The sequence below is a fragment of the Vulpes lagopus genome, chromosome 24, assembly GCF_018345385.1.
Source record: "Vulpes lagopus strain Blue_001 chromosome 24, ASM1834538v1, whole genome shotgun sequence".
Lineage (NCBI taxonomy): Eukaryota > Metazoa > Chordata > Mammalia > Carnivora > Canidae > Vulpes > Vulpes lagopus.
This window is the reverse complement of record NC_054847.1, coordinates 16,233,173-16,251,658: the sequence shown is the minus strand read 5'-3', so window position 1 is coordinate 16,251,658 and position 18,486 is coordinate 16,233,173. Positions and strand designations below refer to the sequence as shown.

Genomic DNA, 18,486 nt, shown 5'->3' with positions numbered 1-18,486 from the left:
TTTGGAAGTTTGAAACTTGATATATCATGAAATGCATCAAAGCAGTTGTTATGAGAGTAATCTGAACTTCGTTGGACTTCACACTTGATGGTTTACTCTTGTTTTTATTTGATTTATGTACGGAGACTACTGTAACATCTGCAGCGATTAAAGCCTGAAAATGTTTTTATCTGACTATGTGTTTGTACCATTAGTGTGGCACCTGTTTTATCTCTTCCAAGTTGCATTTTGTGTACCAATTTTGTGTCAGATGCGATCCATGTCGATAACAGTTAACGGGAATTTGCTTGTTGGTCACGGTGCTCTTTCCTGAGGAAACTGGACGAAGCCACTGGGTCCTTATCAATGTCTGGTTGCAGACAAGAAGGTCTTATATTCATTTCTCTTGTTATAATCAGTGTTTCTTAAGATATGGTCTGAGGACCACCTGCATGAGAATGTTGGGGCCACTTCTCAAACATGCAGATTCTCAGGGCCCCTAAAGACTCACTCTAACAAACCAGGCTGGTTTGAACACAGAGGTGTTCCTATGTTATTCCTTCTAAATTCTCTTCTGCTTCCTATTTTTGATCATATTCACTTTTACGGAGTAGGCCGGCTGACAACAGGTTCTCTTTCACGCATTGGCAGAACCATTAGCTCCGCAAGAAAAAACAGATACTGGAGCAAAGGATTATGAGTTACTGAAGGCTCTGTACAAAAGTAAGAAGGAAACACACTTAAATGCCTGCTCTTCGATATTTTTCCCTCACAATTGGATCTTGCCTGTCTCCAAGAGCATGAAGAATTTACTCCACCAGTGATGCTCTGGGCCTGAGTCCTGTGAGAATGATTCCTATCATTGGTCTTTGTACTTGCCTTTTTTTTTTTTAATGGAGTTAGAAGTATAAGTCTTTATTCATGAGAGACACACAGAGAGGCAGAGGCAGAGACATAGGCAGAGGGAGAAGCAGGCTCCCTGTGGGGAGCCTGATGTGGGGCTTGATACCGGGACTCTGGGATGACACCCTGAGCCGAAGGCAGATGCTCAACCACTGAGCCACCCAGGCATCCCTGCACCTGCTTTGAGGCCTACACCATATCTCCTCTAAGAGCTAAGCAGAGTGACTGTGTTATGGGAAGGAGCAGAAGTCACACTACTTTGAGATTGAAGTCTGAAAGCCTATTGAGTGTCTATTGTCATGTATCATATATAGGAATCAGAATTGAGTGCTTTATTTTTTATTTATTTATTTTTAAAAAGATTTTATTTATTCATGAGAGACACAGGGGGTGGGGCAGAGACACAGGCAGAGGGAAAAGCAGGCTCCATGCAGGGAGCCTAACGTGGGACTCAATCCCGGGTCTCCAGGATCACGCCCTGGGCCGAAGGCAGGCGCTAAACCACCAAGCCACCCAGGAATCGCCAGAATGGAGTGCTTTAATGATGGCTACATGCTTCTAATTCCAATTTGTCATTATTCATATTGGTTTTTGAAACTTCTTTTTAGGATTTGTAACCCTCAAAGGGATCTAGGCCACCCCAGGACCCTGGAATGTCAGAGAGACCTGAGTTGAAATGGTGGATCTACTTCTTATTATTTGTGTGGCTGTAGTCAAAGTTATGCAAGTAACATATCTCTGTGGGCCTCAGTTTCCTTAGTTGTAAAAGGGGCGTGATAATAATAGAACATAACTCACTGGGTTGTTTTAAAGGCAAATTAGATAATGCATTTAATAAGGCAAATAGTACACATAAACGCTTAATAAATGGCAGTAGCTATATTTGCTTCTGGGGATAAGAGACAGAGAGAGGGGAAATCAGATACTGCAGATACAAAAACTGTACCTGTGATGATAGTCTTGGTAGGTCCCCCAATAATACACGACCATCACCAGCAGGCACCTCTAAGGGACCGCTTGGCTGTGTTTCACAGCTTGCAGATCTGATTACCATCTCAGACTATGGGGATTTTCCAGAAAACACTCAACCATGAAGAATACAGTACAAGACTTTTGAAAATGGAGCAGATAAATGGACATTCGTATGCCTGTTATAACACCACCTGGCAGTCCTCCATGAGTTAGGGCAGGTCTCGTAGGAGAGAGGGGATTGCCTGAATGAAGCTGAAGGGGAGGTGAGCTAAGCATCTTAACAGGTGAGGTAATTTGGGCAGCAGCGTTAATGATCACCTGGTAGAGGTGGGAAAAACAGTCCCCCCCAACATCTTACCCTTATTTAATTTTATACTAAGTTGTAAGTCAAGTTAAATATTTGCCTTTAACTTTCCCTTAAGAAAGTGTGATCTTATCGTACCCAAGGGGCTCCTAATGTTCATTTAAATAGAATCTGGCCTCAGTTTCCTGTAATGTGTGCATCATAGCAAAATAAAAACATGTGGGAAATATGGGCTGTGCTTTCCTTGAAATTATTACAGACATAAGATACCTTCTCACTAGGAAGTTAGACAAGACTCCAGAATGTTTTCTCTAGAGGAACGGAAATAGTGCTTTGAAAAAACCTCTTACCTTGTTGGAAATTTTCAGTTGTTCTTGCTTTTGGACTTTTTCTCCCTAAAGAAAAATATCGTGTCTAATACATGGCTTACGCCTGTGGGTTTCCATTATAGAGGTCTTACAGGCCGTGTGGGGAGGAGACAGACCTGGGCATTGTGCCATCACCCCCAGACTCCTGAATTTCAAAGCCTGGAGTCCTTAACAGAGCTCTGAAGACTCTTTATGGATTAGACTTTTCTAACCTTCCTCTGGAGAGTTTCTTAATGTTAGACCAGCCATGACAAGGAGCTGGGCAAACCTGTGCCCTTACAAGCTTTCTGACTTTTCCTCCTGTGCTTGCTAGCAATCAGCAAACAGAACCAGAGCGGTTCATACTTGTCTTACCTGAAAATTCCATTTGTCAAACAGCAATTGCACAACAGAAAGGTCAGCACTTTATGTTCTGAACACTTGACTTTAATCACTGTTTAAGGTGGACAAAGTCTAAGAGGTTTTCAAACCATTTCTCCAATGTAATGGAAAGGGGGATTGATCATCTGATCAGGAATGAAAATCCAGTGTCTGGTACTGGATCTTCTTTATCCCATCCCATCCCCTTGTACTGCTGTATCCTCCTAGAAACTCCAAAAAGATATGTTCAATCGATTTATCTTTAGTGAGCACCTACTATATGCTAGACATTTGCTAAAAAAATAGCTAGTCTCTTCTCATGATTTATTTGGAAAATCATATAGTCATGTACTTTTATTATTTTTAATAACAAAGTGGAACATGCTCATTGAAAAAAAAAGATCAAACCACCCATAAGCATAGAGATATGAAAGTTCCCCTCTCTCACTCCTCAAAGATAGCCACTGTTAATAATTTGTGTAATTCCTCCATCATATGCTATTATCTATACTGCAATTTGCTTTATTCATTCAACAAGCAACTACTTTCCATATCGGTATATGCACAGTTACCTCAGGTTTTTCACCCCTTCCAAGTTTTCCGTACTCTGCATGTACCATAATTTCTATAACTTAACTTTTCTCATACTGATGGATATTGAAGTTATCTCTGCTTTCTTTATTGGTTTACAAATAATTCTGCAAAGAACATTTCTGGGCTTACATCCTTAAACTCTTTTGTGAACTTATTGATGGGATCACTCTGGAAAAGTGGAATAGCTGGCTCTAAGGATTTGTATCTAGAAAATCTTAAGGTATTTCTAATTTGCTTTCCATAAATATTGTGTTGGTTTAAACCCATAGGAGATATGCACTGTCTTTACATAATTCCTATATGAAAGTGGAGTATTTGGGGGCCTATCAAACTAATAATCTACCACTGCTCTTTGAGAAAATAATTTTTGGATATGCAGTAAGCATCCACTGTGGGCAAGCGGAGAGATGTGAGGTCATTGTTTTCTAAGGGCCAGGAGAGTGTTTAATCTAAATATACACCCATTCCATGGAATCCGCCAACCTTATTCCTGCCTCCATTCTTAGCGCCCTCCCCCCATTTCTGTTTAAGATTGACTATGGCAGGCGATTTGGTGTAAACAAATAACACAACACAATGGTTGCCCTCAAAGACCTGTCAAACTGGGTTGGGGAGACAGAACACAGATGGCTACAAAACAAGCTAAAAATACAAGTCAGTATATAAAAAGCTGCAAATAAATATAAATAGTCAGCATCATTATAGCAGTTCAGAGGAAGGAAGGAGAACAGTAGTCTACAGCATTGAGCTTCACGAGAGAGACTTGGTGGAGGATTTGTGGATTTCCCTAGGTGGGGGTGGGGTGGGTGGGGAGAGAACTATAAAAAACCTTTAGAAGCAGTTGACAGAAGGAGAGATTCCAGGAGAGAGTGGAAAACAGGCAGGAAAGTGCCCATTTTTGTCTTGCTGGTTGGAAGTGGGCTGAGGCTTATAGTACTGCGTTGAAAATATTATAGATACTTGGCAAAGATTATTATTATTTTTTTGGCACGATTGGGATGGTGCAAGTAGTTCATTAAAATGTTGAGAATCTGGTGAAATAAGGTGAAGGGGATTAAGAGTACACTTATCTTGATGAACGCTGAGTAAGATATGAAAGTGTTGAAACAATTTGTTGTACAGCTGAAACTAATATAACACTGTATGTTAACTACATTGGAATTAAAATAAAATTAAAAAAAAATTTTTTTGAGAATGTAAAGAAAGCTTCCAGCACTCTCCTTAGAAAAAAATCCACCTAGGGCAGCCAGGTGTCTCAGCAGTTGAGCACTGTCTTCAGCCCAGGGCCTGATCCTGCAGTCCCGGGTTTGAGTCCCATGTCAGGGTCCCTGCATGGAGCTTGCTTCTCCCTCCTCCTGTGTCTCTGCCCCTCTCTCTCTCTCTCTGTGTCTCTCATGCATAAATAAATAAAATCTTAAAAAAAAATCCACCTATTTGCACATATACACAAAATTTTGCCTGCGTTTCACAGAACACTTTCTTCTACTCCAAGATGAAAAACTTGAGCCACTCACACCCCCGCAACGGGGTGCCTGAGTGGCTCAGTGTTTGAGCATCTCCCTTTGGCTCAGGTCATGATTCTGGGGTCTTGGGATCAAGTCCTGCATAGGGCTCCCGACAGAGAGCCTGCTTCTCCCTCTCTCTCCCTCTGTCTCTCATGAATAAATAAATAAAAATCTTAAAAAAAAAATCAAAAGAGTTGCACCCTAAGACAATCCACTTAGGAAAGACATTAGGCAGGCTTGTAGATCACAGGAAAGTTGTTAGGCCACAGAAGACATAATTAATATTCACATTTGAGAATCCTCAAACTCTAAAGGAGACTGGAAACAGGTGGGTAAACTGCTCCATGAGGCCGGGCTGGCATTGCAAACTTTTCCCTCCACGTCTTCAGTTTATGCAACGTCAGTTCTGTGTCTTTTTTTCCGGAGAAAGGCTTGACCTGAGAAAAACCAGGTTCTTGAAAATTTGAATCAATGGGATTATTTACGCATGTATAACTGGAATCCGCTCCGAGATGCTGATTTTGCTGCAGAAAAGATACTCTTGCTCCCCACCCCCTCCTTTCTTTTTGACAGTCAGTTAATAAAGACTCAACAATAAGCAGCTGCCAGTGATGTCATTTGGGACTTTGTCCACGGAGCTTGTATTTACAAGCTCGGAGCAACCACGGAGCTGAAGCCCAGGGAGCAAGTCTCCGCAAACTTGCTCCGAATTTGCTGCAGGACTTTGCGGCTGCTTTGGATGTTCAGGAAAACCCAGCGTGTTCTCTTAGCACAGCCTTTTAATGCTTCAAAAATAAACAGAGGATAAGCTCGGGAGGAAATTTTTAGCTGGAGAGAGCCGTGCCTGTGTCTGTCCCCAGGACTGTGATATGTGTTGACTGAAGACCTAACTACAAGTAAGGCTTTTTTAATTTTAATTTTAATTTTAATTTTTTTACTTTACACTCTTGTAACAATTTTTCTTATTTATACAGCTTGTTTTCCTTTTAAAGTGAGATGATGATGTTTAGGTGTTTCTACAGGCTCTCTGGGCTGCCACAACAAGTATGCGTCTGTTCCTTGTAATTATAGTGCGTTGAATTGCGGGTGGTAGGTGCAGAGGACTCCTCGTCTGGGAACAGGCACGGGGTGTAGATAACACAGAATTTCTAGTCCTCTTTTGCTTCTGCTGGGAGGTTGGAATTTTTTTTTTTTTTTTCAGATGAAAAGCAACCAACCATACAAAAAACTATTAGGTTGACCTAGGAGTTTTAATAGAAAACTATAGACTAATTTTTAATTGCTGTGCTGGAAGGGGAAACGCATTTTTGGGGTTTTGTCTCTGATCCTTTCTGTGGTTTATAGATTTCTAATATGCTCATGTTGTTTACAGTGTCTTTCTTGTTCCCTCCTGCCTACACCCTTTCCCCAAACACACACACATACACACCCAGGCTCATTCATTCTTGGGGAATTTGAAAGTATAGAAAAATGTTTTGAAATTGAAACTGTTCCGATCTGGATATTTTCCCACTGAGTTTCTGGAGAAATGTTCACTGTTCTGACTTGTCTTCTGAGGGAGGAACTTGAATTAATGTACTATTGAAAAAGTCAAATTTTGACATTCAGGTTTGGATTCAAGATCCATGCTTCTCTCTGACTTTCCCTCTGACTCTTTAAAATTGCCCAGATATTCTTGGGGGAATAGGAAGAGTGGGCTCCTCATGCCTCCAGCCTGGATGTAGGCCCCCTCTTTATTACAGTAGCACGGGGCCACCTGGAAGTTCTGCTTTAGGGACGTGTGCGTTTGGCTGTCTGCTGTGCGCTTTGGGCTGCTAGGTTTGCTCTTCAGCGCCTTGCAGTCACTGGCAAATCACAGCTGATTCCTGCCATCTAGAACTGACAGCCCTGCTGCATGGATTGGCAAGAAGTGGCTCTTAGCCTGTTAGCTCCTGCCCGCGAACTCTGTGACTCACTCCTGGAGACTCAGCTTTTTCAATTCAGCTGCTCTGTCACTAGCCCAGAAGAGCAGGACAGCCTTCACTACTTTGTCTGGTTTCAGAGCATTCTGAGAAGCCAGTGCCAGAACGGTCCTAAATATTCCACCCTTTTCCATGGATTTCTAGGGTGGGCGACATCCTGCTTGTTTGTCAGCCCCTGATTTTTTTCCATCAAAGCGCACCCTGCTTAGGTATGGCTCATGTTTTGAAAGTCAGTGCTTTTGGTGACTTTTCATTTAAAATAAGGGATCTGCTACTAAAACACCTATCACACTATTAGAGCTCATCCTTTTACAGAAGAAAACCTGAGGCACAAGGAAGGGAAATGATTTGCCCAGAGTCACCTGGAAAGATGGTGGCAGAGCTACAACTAGAAACTCAGTTTCCTGTACTCATCCTGGCTTGCCTTCCACATTTCGATTCCTAAAGATTATAGAAGACTTTGGACCCATGTGTGGTTGCTGGGTCTTACTATAGGAACAGGGCTGTGTGAAGGTGTAGATAAAGTGGTCTGGCCCTGCTCTTGTTTTGTCTTTGGCCCTGAGTATGCTTTTAAATGTCTCTGTTCCTCATTCTTTTTGCTAGGGAGCCAAAGAGATCTCTGTGATTATTTTGCAGTCGATGGCCAAAAGGCGAAGGGGGGTGATTCTCACAGTTGAAAGTAATGAAGGCATTTGGCGTCGTGTACAGGTCACAAGATGTCAGGTGGGTCCCAGCCCTGACATTCTGTGCTTCTGCTTTACTTTCAAGTCTTAGACTTTTTAAAAATTATTTTTTATTGACCACATTTTGCTTTTCTTCCTCCTCTTTGGAGCCCCCCTTGCCGGTAGAATGTTCTCTTCACTTTCTCACTGATTCCTCCTCCCTCTTCCTTCTCTCGCTGTGGCCTGGATCTCACATCCCAACATTCAGTTTGATCTCACTCACACCCTGCATTGCTTTTCTCTCTGGAGCCTCCCTTGCTTCTGATACCCCTGCCTATCAGATCCTTCCGTGAACTCTTGGAGTTGTAGTGATGATTTCCTTCTTTGGTCTTTCATGATATCTTGTGTTACCTTTTGCTGTGAGATCTGGGGCCCTTTGCCAGATAAATCTCTCTTTCCACTGAAAACAAGGGCTATGTTTTAATACTCCCTATATCATAGCACCAGAGTCCTTCTTCAATTTATTTTTATTTTTTTTTAAAGATTTTATTTATTTATTCATGAGAGACACGGGGGGTGGGGGGCGGAGAGAGTAGACCTAGGTAGAGGGAGAAGTAGGCTCCATGAAGGGAGCCCAATGTGGGACTCCATCCCAGGACTTCAGGATCATGCCCTGTGCCAAAGGCAAATGCTCAACCACTGAGCCACTCAGGTGTCCCTCATTCAATTTATAATAAATAAATGAATATGTGAATATGTTAAACTTAAGTATCCCTTTTCCTTCATCAAACACCCAGGCCTCTGCACTTGGTTGACAAATTAATACGTAACTGTGCTGAGTGGCTTTACATTCTTCAAGGCCGGACTCCCGAGCATGCAAACAGGGCTCTTCCTGAAGTGATATCTGCCAACCTACTCTGGCTCATTCTTCTCCATTCCTCCGCACGTACATCCATATTTCTCCTGGAGCTTCCTGGCCTGACAGCTCATCTGAACCTTCCACTGAAGGTCCAGGGGCAGCACCGCATAGTGATGGAGGACTTGGTATCTGGAACTGGACTGCCCAGGCTCACATGCTGCTTATACCACATTCTGGCTTTACGATCTTGGTTAATTCACTGAACTTTTCCATTTGAATTTCATATCTTTAAGATGTGGCTAATAAGAGTCACTACTTCATGAAGACATGGGGGTGGGTTAAATAAATTAATATAGTGAAAACAGCACAATGCCAGGCATATATTAAGTACTAATGAGTATTAGCTATTGTCATTATTTACCTTGCAGATGCCCATGTCCCACTCCAGACTTCATGAATCAGCATCTCCAAGGTAGGGTTCAGATCCAGACATTGTTAAAAAGTTCCTCAGATGATTTGCATGGAAATAACTGGCTTAGCTACCCACACTGCTTTCTGTTACCTGAACATGCTGGGCTTGTATGTTCTTTCACACCCCTACACCTTTATGGGGTTTTGCCCCGGGCACTTCTCCATCCACCCAATTTATTCTCCAGGGCCTTGCCAATTTGTAATCCCATGCATAGCTCAGCACCTGGCACAGAGTGAGTTTCTAATAAATCATGAATAAAAGTGTATGAATGCATACTTAATGGGAACTATAAGAGAAGATTTAACTGTTTTCTTCCCCCTAATCACTATTGAGTCATTACAGGATACCAGGCACATTTCTAAGCTCTTTGCACATGCTATCTCATTATGACCACTATACACATTTTCAAAGCAAGGGTACTGAGTTTTAGAAAGATGAGGTAATGGGTGAAAGTCACATGGGCAGTAAGAGACAAGATCAGGATTTGAACCCCAAGCCCACAGTCTTAACTTTTCATTGCACTATTTTATGGATATGAAAAGTGTTTTTTTTCTTTTTCCTCATGAGCTTTGCTAATGGGGTAACTTTGATTTTTCTTGTCTTCTGGATTGATTGTATTGGAAGATTCACAACAAATCAACAAATCATATGAACACTTCTGGTGTCAACTGGTGAACTGGTGATTCACATTTTCTAGTTTTTCATTTCTAGTTTTCACATTTTTCTAGTTTTTGTGTCCAAAGCACAAGCCCAGTCCTTTGGTATTTGTTTTTCTTTTAATCTCAGATATGAATTCTCTTGCAGGCTAGCCCAAGATTGTGTTCTTGATATGGGTGTTGGTAGACTGAATTCAGCTTGGTCAAGAGTATAATCCAGGTGATTCAAGTTAAAAAAAAAAATGGAAATGATGGTTGGACAATTGGTTGGTACCTAAGAAGTTTACCAATTGAAGTGGTAGTATTTTGTGATTGTGGATGTAAATAGCCAGAATGGTTGAACACTGGCCAACTCCTAGACTAGAACCAGTTAAACATCAGGTCTCTTATAGCCTTGTTTTTCTCTAACTCTCTAATTCTACAAAGTTTAATGCCTTTGGAACTTAGGATTCCCAGTTGTGTTTTCTTACAGATGAAATAATAAATCTCTCAGATGCATAGAACATTACCCACAACATTTACTATGCCCCAATACATACTTGTCTAATGGAGTGTGTCGTGTTGGTTTGGAAGCCTCAATTACACAAGGTACTTCCCAGTGGTTACATAAATTAATCTTGGTATTTTCAGGGCAAGAAATCAGATCTCTCTTTCTTAGAAATAAACTTTCTGGATTAGTGATTCCTTTGATAGAATTTGGATAGACTATAGGAAACCAATGGACTGAGTTCAAGAGGAAAGTCGCAAACCCAACATTGTAGAATATAAACTCAGTCAATAATATGGCAGATACATATCATGGTGTTGAAAGAAAGAGCTATTAGTTCTGAAATGTGGGAATAAATGTTCTTCTGTCAAGATGCATGTCTGACAAACTGCTCTATGAAGGGTACTTGCTTCATTGGGCAAATTAAACCTGATTCAGGTCAGCCCCAAAGGTATGTCTCAAATGGTTCCATTGTCAGTGGTAATGTGTTATTAGAAAAGTTTTAAAAATAAGCGGCATCTGGGTGGCTCAGTCAGTTAAAGCATCTGCCTTTGACTCAGGTCATGATCTCAAGCCTGGAGTCAAACCCTGCGTCAGGCCCCTTGCTCAGTGGGGAGCTTGCTTCTCCTTCTCCCTCTGCTGCTACTCCTGCTTGTTCGTGCTCTCTCTCTCTCCCTCTCTCTCTCTGTCAAATAAATGAATAAAATCTTTAAAAAATATTTTTTAAAAAATCAAAGCAATACATGATTATATCTTAAAAAGCCAAATAATACTAAAATATTTATGTGAATATGTAATTGCATATAGCATATATAAATATGTACATATATAGTGCTATGTATATGTTTACATTGCATGTGTATATAAAGATCTATATACCTTGCAGTCCCCCAGCCTTCTTCCCCTTTCCATTCCCGTTCCTCAGAGAATTTTTCTACTAAAAGTAGCTGTTTTTATGTAATGTTTCTAAATAATGCTTTGCATCTATTTATAATAGAAAATTGATTTATATCCTCTTACTATAGACAGTATATATTTTTTGTATCTCCCACATCTTCTTCTCTCTTCTCCAGTGGAATTCTATCACAATTGTAGATTAACTGTGTCTTTAGTGCTCATTTTTAATGTTCATTGTTGAGTCAAATAATTTATTATAACATTTCTGTTAAAAATATTCTTTGTAAAGTTCTTGATTGCCTCATTTAAATTATTTACTTAATTTTCTGGAATCTATAATTAAATTTTTCCATTTGTCCCGCCAGCCCTTTGACAAATGCGTCAAAGGTAACCTACTTTTAAAACATTCTTCTTATGTACAAAGTTAAGTTCTGAAGTCATCATATACAAATTTTTTTTTTTTTTTTGGTCAGTTATCAAGCAAGGGAACTTAGTTATCAGTGGTGCCTTATCAGAAGCAATTGAAAGAGTCTGCATCCAACATTTTTAAAAAATTCTACTTATAGTCAACTACTCACACTTGAGTAAATGGAAATGATCTGGTTCATTGTAGTTGGTAAATAACATTCATAATTTGGTTTTATGGCTCCACAAATATTCAGTAATTTTAATGTGATAAATATCCTTTGTTTCTGTGTACCCTTAACATCTGGAATAGCTTCATCAGAAGAAAGCAAACGATACCTTATGTAAGTTATGAATAGTGAATGAATGGTTCATTCAAAATGACCTTTATATATTTCCTTTCCTATTTTCTTCTCACTCATCCTTTCAGCCCAGATTTGTGTAATCCGTAATGTGTGATACTATCATTGGGAGTAGTTAAAATACTTTAAACTGTTTGAAAGAGACTGTGTTTTTGGAGATTGCCAGTAGAGGGCCTTATTAAACTGAAAAAACATTTCACATACCAGTTGCAACAGTTACCTTGTTGAAGGCATTTATTTATTTATTTATTTTGAACAACTGATCAAGAGCAGTAAAACTACCAAAGTGATTTTTTTCAAGTGCATTGTAATTCTTTCTATCTGGAGAAATAAGAAGTCTTAACATTTCATTTTAATTGTTGTCTTAGGGGGAAATTGTAGAGTTTAGATAGATTATTAATAGCCCATCAATCAAACCAGGACTCTGGATGCCAAGGCATACAATCTATACACGACATTTCTTTTGGAGTTGGAGCGCTGGTCTCTGAGCCTTCCAGGATCTAGTATCGGATGTTGAATATGGGAGAAACAAATGATTCTCTTATCCTAGGAATGATTTATACTTGCTTCCTACATTTGAGTGAGCCCCATTTCTCAACAAAAATGGGTTTTCTGTTTTCTGCACATGGACCAGAATTTTCTCATTCTGTGATAAGAAGGCCTTGATTTATACACAGGGAAGGAGAATCAAGAGAATATGTGAGAACGGGAGAGCCTCCTTACATTCCCTATCACTTTTATTTTCCATGCCTGCCTGCTCGCAACCTTGCCTCTACCTTGTGACCTCTCACCTGTAAGCAAGGCCTGGAGAGGATAGCTGTAGGGAAATGAGCTGACTTTTCTAAAGTCATTCAGTGGATTAGGGCAGGGCTCTTCCCTTCATACTCCCTGGCTGTTTTCAGCTCCTCCCACCAACTGAAATCTTTCTTTCTCAGAAAGCTCCCTTCTCCCTACAGATCCAGGTTGGGGCAACTGCTGCTCCACCAAATGGCCCCACAGGAAGTCTTTTCTTACTTGTTATACACTCTGATAGCCTCAGGTACTTGTTTTCCATAGCATTTGTCACTAGTGTAATTAAATGTATGATCAACATTTGATTAAGAACACCTTCCCGTCTAAGCTATAAGTTCCATGAAGGCAAAGCCTTGTCTACCCTGTTTAATATTGTAAACTTAGCACCCAGAACACTGGCTGGCAAATGGTAGGTACCGAGCAAATTTGAGGGGAATGGATGGATATAAACAAGTTTTCTGATTTTGATTTAATGCTTTGGCCTCTCCATTTTTATACTTATGAACACATTCCTTTTTGTACTCAATCTAGGACATTCAAATCTCATGACATTCAAATGCCTGTGGACTCAAGGCACAAAGGCATGGCATTATTATTATTTTTTTTACCTAATTTAATTTTTAAAAAATTGTAATAATTTTTAAAAGATTTTTATTTGAGAGAGTAAGAGAGAGAGAGAGAGGAAGGGACAGGGAGAACAAGCAGGAGAGAGGGGCAGAGGGGGGAGGGAGAGAGAGAAGCAGATACCCCACTGACCAGGGGGAGCTTGATGCTAGGATCCGTCACAGGATCCGGAGATTGTGACCTGAGCCAAAGGCAGACACTTAACCTACTGAGCCAGCCAGGTGCCCCCTTTTAACCTAACTTTCAATGATGAGTGCCTGTTTATTTCTAGTCATGTAAATTTCAGTATTCATGGCATTTATCAGATGGGAGCTCTAAAGTCATGAGAATAAAGGAAGAAGAGACGAGACAAGGATTTCTCTGCTCTTATTGATGAGGACAGTGATTAGAAAGAGGATAATGTCTTAAACTGAGTACCCTTTTATGTTTCCCAGGTTGGGCTGGAGATGCTCTGGATACCTTTTTCCTGAAAGACTGCATCACATATTAGGAAGATCAGGACCTTCGGAGTCAGTTAACAGAGTAACAGAAACAAATAGACACAGCTCAGGCCTATGTGGCATTTACCCTTGGGTATTCCTGGACTTCAGTTTCTGTTTTGATCTTTATTGATGTGGGGTGTGTTATTTAACTTCACTGAACACACTTTCCTTGTCCATAAAATGTAGTAATAGCAATAATATATTCACCTAATATTTATGAACTACTTTCAATATGTCAGGTCCTGTCGTACTTTCTACTAATGCTGTTTCATCTAATCCTCGAGATAGCCCTCTGAGATAGTATTCCTCTGACTCCTATTTTCTAAATGAGAAAAGCAACGTACTGAGAGGTCAGTTTGTTCCAGATTGCCCAGTAAGACTTTGACCTGGATATTTTGATTCTATTACAGCCTTATAGAATCATTGTGAGGACTAAATGAGATGAGGTACCTAGAGTGCCAGCAAAAAAATAGACTCACAGTACATAGTGACCAATATCACCATTATTGGCTTCTCATTGTTGATGACATTACGGGCCCTTGTAAGTAGGTGATTGCTAGAAGGAGAATGGGAGGGCTGATGACAACACTATGCATCCAGGTCATAGCGACTTGTGTAATCCCAACACCAAATGTCAAGAGCCTCACCTGCCCAGCATTTTGTTACATACCAGTATTTGCAGCTCCAAACAACTACCAAGAAGACTGTCCACTCCCAAACCCCTCCCGGCCATGAAAGCATTTATTATGTTCTCACCATATGGACATGTTTTTCATTGTGCAACACATTGCATCTGTTTACGTGATGCCCCCGCTTTATTAGCTCTGAGTTTTGTTTAGCAAAAGTGCCAAATCCTGTGGTCTTTTGTATGTGTAAAACTGCTTATTCGAAGTATAGTGGAACAAGGTTATGGAGTAGGATGGGGATATAAGGAGTGTCTAGCTCCTTTTGATGAGGTCTTTCTTAGATACACTTTTTTTGCATTCCTGGGAACCAACTTCCCTAGCTCTTCCTGCCCCCACCTCCTCCCCATCTCTGTCACCCTTACCCCATCTTACTTCTCCATCCCTATTTCTCTCAATCTTACCCCTCTCTCCATCTCTCCTTCTATTTTCTTTTTTCTTTCTTTCTTTCTTTTTTTTTTTTTTTTGCCATTCTCCTTCATCTTCATTTCTCTCTCCTTCTCATGCTCCCCAGAAAGGAGAGCCGAGGGGAAGTGAAGATGGTGGGTGTTTCTTAGCAGACTGGAAGATAAAGAAGGGAGTCATTTCAGTCTTCCCACTTCTTCATAAACTTCAAAACCCCTAGGGCCTCTTTATAATGCTGATCCTGTTAAAGAACACATCCAAAATCCAAGCCCAAGAGAAAAACCAAAGAGGCAGCAGCATGGTGGGGTGGAATGTAACTTGGAAGGAGAATTGAACAACCCTGCCTTTAAACCACCATAAGCCAACTGTAGGATCATGTGGCCCCACCTGCAAAGTGAAGGCAGAGATCAGATAGTCTCAAGCCCATATCTGGACCTGTGATGCCGTTATTCCTTAACACACAATGACTGCGCTCTGACTCACCATATAGACAATTATCCAAAGCACTGAGGAGCAGAGCCCCTCCCCCCCAGGACAGTGGGCACAGGTCTGGGCTGCGTGCGTGGGGGCTCTTGCAGTGTTTGTGGTCCCCAGAAGTCCCATTCTCCCAAAGTGCTGAAGTGATTCGTCACTGCACAATGCTGTGTGTCCTCACAACAGATGTTAAAGGATCACCCTTGAAAGGGTGTTTCCCCAAAGCATTTAATTATAACCTCCACAGAAGATTAACAGATGTTATAATTGTCTTTACTCTTTGATTAAATAGTTTCTGCATGAGTGGCTTTCTTAGATTTTCCTTCTCTGTTTTGTGTGATCCTTATAAAGAGCAGACATGTGTCTTCAATTTTTTAGAGAGAGTTCTTCAACGGGCTTGGGAAGAGTTTTCCCAGATTCATAGTTTCATACTTTCCTATTTATATCTACCTATCTATTTCTATTTAGAAAACCTGGGACAGGGTGGGCTGTACTTGTATAAACTGAATCATTGGTTACAAAGGCAGCTGGTGATAGTGAATATGAATATGGTCAAGAAGCTGGCCTCTCTCTTTATCGTTTGTCCATGGAGGTTACTGATGCCTGTGAATATTCTCTGGGAAAAACTGCAAAGTGGAAGAGAAAAATTCAGCAAACGTTGTGCATGCCAGGTGCCAAGTGTGCAAATGAGTGTGTGAGCAGAGAGAAAAACAGCATTCATGATATGAAATCCTGTAGATTTTTTACAGTATTTGCTCTGGAAAGATAAGTTATCAGCCAGGAGCCTTATCAACGTCGAAAGCATTATTTTCATGCCATGGTGTAGAATTCTGAATTCTTTCTTTCCATTAGAGATGTGGTTTGTGTGCTCTTACTTATTTATCTTACCTTCTATTTAGCCCATCAGGAAGGACAATGCCACTAACTAACCTCACATGAATAAGAATGGTTCTTTCTCATCTTCTCATTGTCCATATTAGTATTTCTTCCTTGAGAAAAGAATATTATATGAAAGGGATACAGACATTAGGTCAATTTATGGTGATGAAAACAAAAGGAACGGACGTAAGGAATACTGAATCAGTGCTGCGGACGGGTCAGCTTGCTAACAATCTCCACCTCTCCATATGGAAACATCTGAAAAGAGCTCATAAATCAGGGCAAAGGTCAGTCCTTAGATCAACTTGAAGGAAAAGAGAAAAATAGAATTATTTGGCTTCACTGGATGAATTAGTATTAAGACTTAAAAAAGGGAAGAAAATACTTGGATTGTTTAATCAAATAGGTCCCATGTAAATTTCATCTCTTTTATCTGCAATTGCTAAGGACGAGGAGGGAGGAAGAGTATTTTTAAAGTATGGACACTGAATGTATGTGCTACTAGGGAATCAAAAGGGAAAGTACCTTTCTTTATGGGGTTCACAACATGTTGGAGGAGGAGGTAGTCTCATATGGGACATTTACAGAACACTACAAACCAATCAATGTGATTAAATGCCAAAGGAGTGAGCAGATCTTTGCCAAATTCAGAGGTTTTATAAGTAGATGACTAGGATCTTGAATATTCTAAAACGCGTATCTCTAATAGCTAAGGAAATTTTATTTATTCAGGTTATTTGGAGGAGGTAGAGGATTTTTAAACTTTTTTTAAGGTATAATATACATGTAGTAAATGCACCTAAGTAAGCAGCTTGCCAAATGGTTACAATCTGAATACACCTGTATTACCAGCTGTCAGACCAAGAAACAGTAGCATCTCAGAAGCCTTCCTCAAGTTCCCTTTCAGTTACGTCCGTAAGGTAATCTGCATGCTGACTTCTGGTAGCATAGATGAATTTTGGCTGTTCTTGAACTTTATATGAATGGAACCACATATTATATATGATATTCCATCATAACAAATTGTATGGTGTAATTCATCCACATTACATATCACATTTCAGGCTCATTGCTGTATAATGTTATATTGCATGACTATATTTATATCATAATATGTCTTTTCTGCTGTTGGTGGGCATTTGGATGGTTTCCAGTTTGGGATCATTACCAGGGGTGCTGCTGTGAATATTCTGGGGCATGTCCATTGGTGAACAAATACACACACACACACACACACACACACACACACACACACTACTTTCACTACTACTTAAGGATAGAAATTAAAGAGAAGCAATTGTAACCTAATATTACGTAGGACTTTTTGATCATTTGAAAATCCATAGAAGGAATCTGGGACCTTATGAATTGTCCCTTGTCCCTGGAAGTGCTCAGACAATGATGGGACTGTCATCATTGAGGAAGACTGAAGTGGAGGATTCCAAGGCCTCTTCCATCTACAGGCTTTGTAAATCTAAACTAATAAGCCCAATGGAAACGGAAAGAGGAAGGAAGGGGTTGGTGTGTACCAAATAGACTGTGGAAGACAAGACACAAGTAAACAGGAGTGATTTGGTGATGCCGTGCATAAGGGCAGAGGCCACTGGAGGAAGGGAGGCAGCTATGTGGGCCTGAGCAGGAAGTGGTGGAATTGAGTACGGTCATAAAAAGAGATAATATATTCATGGATGGAAGAAAGTGAAGAAGTTTGCATGCCACGGCAGGTGTATTTTAAAATGTATCTGTACAGTCAATGTGGGGCTCGAACCTACAACCTGAATCATGTGCTCTTCTGACTGAGCCAGCCAATCACTCCCTCTGCACATAGTTTAGAGTGTGAGTACCATGTTGGTGGACACAGTTCCCTCTACTGAATGCTTAGAACAAATAATGAGCACCAGAAAGCAAAGTAGAGGCTTTAACCAACCCTGTCAGAGGTCAAATGATGCCTATAAGATGTCCTGAGGAATAGCTGTTCCATAGGGAAGTGGCCTGATAAATCCTACTGAGGGTGACATGAATGAGGCAACATTTCTGTGGGACCCATTGGTTACTACATGGTGCTTAAACTTGGATTCCTGCCCCTTCCACACTTTTGATTCATCTGATTTCTAACTTGAGTTTGTCTGCACTTCAGTGTTCTCATTTCCCCTGGAATAGCTCATCGTGTCTCTTCATGATTAATCTCTCTTATGGGTACCCCAGTCGCCAGCCCATGGACCTGCTATTGACCAAGCACCCCAATGAACTCTGTTCCTATCATTGCTGATTCCCCTACGTTATGGGGACAAGGTGGTGGCAAAAACATCTCCCAGTTGACAAAGAATTATTTTGGATCAAATTTCAACCATGTCTTATTTTTTCTACTTTCACACCGTATCATTTCATGATTTCTATGTAA

The 18,486-nt window shown here is 40.5% G+C and overlaps 1 protein-coding gene across 6 annotated transcripts in view; it reads left to right on the top strand.

The window, feature by feature from the left end:
• NCKAP5 (NCK associated protein 5) overlaps positions 1-18,486 on the top strand; it is a 947,236-nt gene that overhangs the window by 86,038 nt on the left and 842,712 nt on the right. For 4 of the 6 annotated variants that reach the window (XM_041739539.1, XM_041739533.1, XM_041739540.1 and 1 more), the window contains exon 1: positions 5,640-5,881. The exons of 1 other annotated variant lie outside the window; for it this stretch is intronic. The gene's annotated coding sequence lies outside the window, so the exon portion shown is untranslated. Of the gene's footprint in view, positions 1-5,639; positions 5,882-8,895; positions 8,940-18,486 lie in introns of those variants that run through there. One more of the 6 variants, XM_041739535.1, reaches the window with a different exon arrangement.